The sequence below is a fragment of the Bos javanicus genome, chromosome 26 (assembly GCF_032452875.1).
Source record: "Bos javanicus breed banteng chromosome 26, ARS-OSU_banteng_1.0, whole genome shotgun sequence".
Classification (NCBI taxonomy): Eukaryota; Metazoa; Chordata; class Mammalia; order Artiodactyla; family Bovidae; genus Bos; species Bos javanicus.
Window position 1 is genome coordinate 38,306,605 of NC_083893.1, and position 6,000 is coordinate 38,312,604.

A 6,000-nucleotide genomic window follows, 5' to 3' on the forward strand; every position below is an offset into this window, starting at 1 on the left:
CCACTTCTCCCCACTTGGAGCCCACACTGACCTCTTCCTCGTCCCAAGTCCTCCAGCTCCAGCTGCCCCTCCAGTCCTGGGTCCTGCTCTTACTCGCCTGCGGGACTGCCTCCTCCCCTGGGTTTCATCTGTTGGGCTGACTGCCTCCGTGAGACCAGTCAGGGATGATGATTTATCGTCTTGCTCCCCAAGGCATTTGGTAGGTTCTGGTTAAGTTACATCCAGATGAAGGAGACTTGACAGCTTCCAAAATCAGGGGAAGCAGCATGAGCAGGAGTGGACCCGTGAGACACGATGCTGCTTCCAGCCAACAGGGATGAGACAAGAAAAAAAGTTTTCCCTGGAGATGGAGTAAGACAGTATCACATCTGCTTTATAATGAATTGAAGCTTCCCATGTAGCTCAGTCAGTGAAGTATCTGCCTGCAATGCAGGAGACCTGGGTGCGGTTCCTGGGTTAGGAAGTTCCCCTGGAGAAGGAAATGGCAGTACACTCCGGTATTCTTCCCTGAAGAATCTCAAGGACAGAGGAGTCTGGCAGGCTACAGTTCATGAGATTCCAAGAGTTGGACAAGACTTAGAGCTATCTTTCTTTTTATAACAAACTGAGAGAGTAGCATTGACAAATATACTCTATCATGTGCAAAATAGATAGCTAGTGGGAAGCTGTATAGCACAGGGAGCTTAGCTCGGTGCTCTGTGATGACCTAGAGGGGAGGGAGGTTCCAGAGGGAGGGGATATATGTATACATACAGCTGATTCACACTGTTGTACAACAGAAACAAACAACATTATAAAGTAATTACATGCTAAGTCGCTTCAGTTGTGTCCGTCTCTTTGAAGTCCTATGGACTGTACCCACCAGGCTCCATGGGATTCTCCGGGCAAGAGTATTGGAGTGGGTTTCATGCCCATCCCACCCAGGAATCGAACCCATGTCTCTTAGGTCCCCTGCATTGGCAGGCAGGTTCTTTACCACTAGCGCCACCTAGGAAGCCTCAAAGCAATTATACTCTAGTTTAAAAAAAAAAAAAAGAAAGAAAGAAATTTTTAAAAATAAATTCGACTTCTGCTTTTTTTCCTTGAAGGCAGCATTGATTTTACCAGAGAAAGAATTGATTTGTACAATGTCTGTTCACCCTTTTTTCCCCACTCAAAATGGCCTTGGGGGAGAAGTCTAACCCGGAGCAAAGAGTGGTAGGACAGTCCCTGAGAGCCGCCAAGGGTCTGCGGCTGGCACATCCACCTCTGCTGTGTTCAACCCTGCTGCCTCCCTGCCGTCCCAGGAGTCCTGAGACTCGGTCCAAAGTTTTGATCCATCACACCCTCTGAATTAATTCCAATAGTATGACCTGCATTTTCTCCCTAAACTCAGACACTCAGGATGATTGACCCCAAACCCTGAAGTGTGAGCAGAGTTCTGGGCCAGAGTCCAGAGGCAGGAATAGTGGAAACTGCCAATACCTCCAAAACAGCTGTTCTGAAAGTTCAAGGCTCACGGAAGACACGGGGCAAGCCTGGGAGGAGGATGGCTGAAGAGGTACTTTCCACTTGAGAACAAGCTCGCTGAGGTAGAAACACAAGTTGGAGGGGCCACTGGATGGACGCCCAGAGATGGTCATCCAGAAGGTTTTGTGGAAGGGCCAGCGGAGACCTTTTGAAACCACTTCCTGGGCACGTCTGTGGTGGGAGCTCCAGGCCAGGGTTTAAGGACATGGGCTCAAACATTCTAACCCCACCTGGCTGTGTGATGCTTCTATTCTGTAGATCGGGTTCACGAGAGTCCTCACTTTCTGTGCTCCCTGAGTCAGAATGAGATAACTCAGGTGATGAGCTCCAGGTAGGTCCCTGGGTTAGTCTCCCTTACCCGAGTCCACACTCGCTCTGCTTGCCCAAGGAGATGGCAGACTAATTTCTCAAAATAACCATCATCTGGGGTCTGGATGCCAGGTTCTTTTATAGAACAGAGCTGAAGGAAGCGAGGAAATAAAGTAAAAAGCCCATTAATCTTGCACACATCTCCTAGAAAGTCAAACCTCGGGAAGAGGATATGTTCATTTCTTTCTTCCTGTAGCCACTCACAGGTGCACAGGGTCCTGAATGTTGGTTCAATAATCTAACAGAAGGGCAGAGTTCCCTGAGGATAAACAGTATCCTCTTAGTGAACAAAAGCAGGCAGTGGGGGAACAAAGGCTAAAGTAAAACAACAGATCCATCCTGGAGTCAGTTCTTCCCTGTAACACCTGCATGTGGTTAGTTCCCTGTGAATGTCAGCAACTCTATCTGCCCTCCTCGGTTTTTCTCCATGTTCCCAACACTCATGGCCTTGTTTCACCTCACACTAGCCTTGAGAAGTAGGTGAAGTCATTACACCCATTTTACAGACTTGGAAGCTGAGGCTCAGAGAGATTGAATGGTTTCCTGAAGATGCTATGGCTGGAGGTGCAGAACCTGGCTGTGCACTGGAGTCCTTCAGCCTCCTCACCCCACCCCTCCGTTGGAGGGCGCCAGACAGCAGTGTGGGTGCCTCTGAGAGCGTCAGGGAGCATCTGAGCTTACAAAGCAGGTCACCCAGCACAAACGGAATCTTCACTTCATACCTTCATAGAATGAGAGGGTAACTGCCCTCATGCTGCACAGTTCAGTTCAGTCGCTCAGTAATGTCTGACTCTTTGTGACCCCATGGAATGCAGCATGCCAGGCCTCCCTGTCCATCACCAACTTTCAGAGGTTATTCATATTCATATCCATCAAGTCGGTGAGCCCATCCAACTATCTCATCCTCTGTCATCCCCTTCTCCACCTGCCTTCAATCTTTCCCAGCATCAGGGTCTTTTCCAATGAGTCAGTTCTTCACATCAGGTGGCCAAAGTGTTGGAGTTTCATCTTCAGCATCAGTCCTTCAAATGAATATTCAGGACTGATTTCCTTTAGGATTGACTGGTTGGATTTCCTTGCAGTCCAAGAGATTCTCAAGAGTCTTCTTCAACACCACAGTTTAAAAGCATCAATTCTCCAGTGCTCAGTTTTCTTTATAGTCCAACTCTCACATCCATATGGAGAAGGCGATGGCCCCCCACTCCAGTACTCTTGCCAGGAAAATCCCATGGATGGAGCCTGGTAGGCTGCAGTCCATGGGGTCGTGAAGAGTCAGACACGACTGAGTGACTTCACTTTCACTTTTCACTTTCATGCACTGGAGAAGGCAATGGCAACCCACTCCAGTGTTCTTGCCTGGAGAATCCCAGGGATGGGGGAGCCTGGTGGGCTGCCATCTATGGGGTCGCACAGAGTCAAGCACAACTGAAGCGACTTAGCAGCAGCAGCACATCCATACATGACTACTGGAAAAGCCATAGCTTTGACTAGATGGACCTTTGTCAGCAAAGTAATGTCTCTGCTTTTTAATATGCTGTCTAGGTTGGTCATAGCTTTTCTTCCAAGGAGCAAGTGTCTTTTCATTTCATGGCTTAAGTCAACATCTGCAGTGATGTTGGAGCCCAAGAAAATAAAGTCTCTCACTGTTTCCATTGTTTCCCCATCTGTCCACCATGAAGTGATGGGACTGGATGCCATGATCTTAGCTTTTGAATGTTGAGTTTTAAGGCAACTTTTTCACTCTCCTCTTTCACTTGCATTAAGAGGCTCTTTAGATCTTCTTCACTTTCTGCCATAAGGGTGGTGTCATCTGTGATCTGAGGTTATTGATATTTCTCCCAGCAATCTTGAGTCCAGTTTGTGCTTCCTCCAGCCCAGAATTTCTCATGATGTACTCTGCCTAGAAGTTAAATAAGCAGGGTGACAATATACAGCCTTGATGTACTCCTTTCTCATTCATTTTCATAGAATGAGAGGGTAACTGCCCTCATGCTATACAATTTGAGGTTAAGAGTGTAAATTATGGAAACAGACTGTTGGATTCAATAGACCAGATACATGACTGTGGGCTGTTACTTAATCTCTAGGTGGCCTCAGTTTTCCTGTCTCTAAAGCAGCTAGAGTAATTTGCGTACCCAACTCAGAAGCCTCAATGACTAAAGTGCATTGAAGAGCACCTGGCATAGAGTAAGTGCTCAGTAAATATTAGCTGCAACCTTCCACATTTTACAGATGTAGAGTGTGAGGGGTGCAGAAACTCGAAGCTCGGTTTCTAGAACTCTCCCCATCATCCCTTAAGAGCCTGGCCCATGTGCTCGAGGCCAGATCCACTCAGCTGGAAAGTCTCAGTGCCAGTGTCAGCCAGCTGCCCAGTCAGCCACTTCTGTCTCCATCCACCCATAATTCCTCCTACTATCATGGGATTCTTTTAAATATATTTACTCAATTGTATTTTTTTTATATCCTGAGGCTTTGTTGCTTTTTAGCACACAATCAAGAGTTAAAGGGGGCTTTGGAGGAGAATGTGAAAGTCGCTCAGTTGTGTCCGACTCTTTGTGACCCCATGGACTATGCAGCCCGTGGAATTCTCCAAGCCAGAACACTGGAACGGGTAGCCTATCCCTTCCCTTCTCCAACGGATCTTCCTAACCCAGGAATCAAAGCAGGGTCTCCTGCACTGCAGGTGGATTCTTTACCAACTGAGTTATCAGGGAAGCCCATTTGGAGGCGAATGGATACGTGTGTGTGTACGGCTGAGTCCCTTCACTGTTGACCCGAAGCTACCACAGCATTGTTAATTGGCTACACCCCAATACAGAATAAAAAAAGTTTGAAGTGAAAACAGGGGGTAAAAAAAGAATTAAAGCCTCGGGGATGAGGAGCAATGTAATTATAACAAAGATTAAATCAGTATTTAAAGGCTAATTTTGATGTGTGCCTTGAGCAATAGAAATCAAAATAATATAGGCAGGTTGAGAGCGTGGGTGAAAACACACTCTGATTCTAGAACACGATGGGAAATGCTCTTGAGTTTAGGTGAAAACACTGTCTGGCAACATGATATGTTTTGCTTTCCTGTGGTTAAATAAAAATCTAATTAAGTCACGGAATCTGCCCTGGGGAGCTCCAGTGATGCCGTGATGTGATTCAATAAAGAAGAAAATGTGTGAGTACAGTGAGCTCACGCAGATTCAAGCCATCAAGACACCGTGTTGCTGGGATTAATATAAAACGGTACACAGCACATTCTGCAAATTTGAGGACTATTGCCTAACTATGCAGAAGGACCCAAAGCTTCGTAAACAATTTAAAAATACCTGTAGTACAAACTCTCATTTTCAAATGAGGTCAGATCTCAGGTGTTTTTTCTTCCCACTCAAAGAAAAGGGAACACAAACGTGGAGTGGTATTTTTAGTTTTCAAGGGCCCCGGTTCTAGGGAAAACATCTTTTCCCCAGGCTAGTGGCAATTTCAGAGGAAACAGTGGGAGGGGTTTATCTGGCTGCAAGTCCAGCCTGAACTCACTGTAAGGGGGTCGTTGTCAAGAAAATGAACTCCTATTAGACAATATTAATAATAATTATGATGATGATTAGTGGAAGAATAGGGTGTGAATTTAAGGAGATAGTTGTCTCATGCTCTCTCTTACTTATTTAACAGTCTAAGCTGGAGCAGGCTTCCCTGGTAGCCCAGCTGGTAAAGAATCTGCTTGCAATGCAAGAGACCCTGGAGTGATCCCTGGGTCAGGAAAATCCCCTGGAGAAGAGATGGGCTACCCGCTTCAGCATTCTTGCCTGGAGAATCCCCATGGACAGAGGAGCCTGGCAGGCTACAGTCCATGGGGTTGCAAAGGGTCAGACACGACTGAGTGACTAAGCACAGCACAGCAAGCTGGAGCCAATCTGGCAGGAAAACAGTAGGAAAAGTAGTATATTTGAAAGAAGGTACATCTAAGAAAAAAGTTGATGGCTCTGAGATTTAGCTTAAAGAAGCAAAGTAGTGGGACTTCGATGGTGGTCCAGTGGTTAAGACTTCGACATCCAAAGCAGGAGGTTTAGGTTCAATCCCTGGTCAGGAAGCTAAGATCCCCCATGCCTTGTAGCCAAAAGAAATCAAAATATA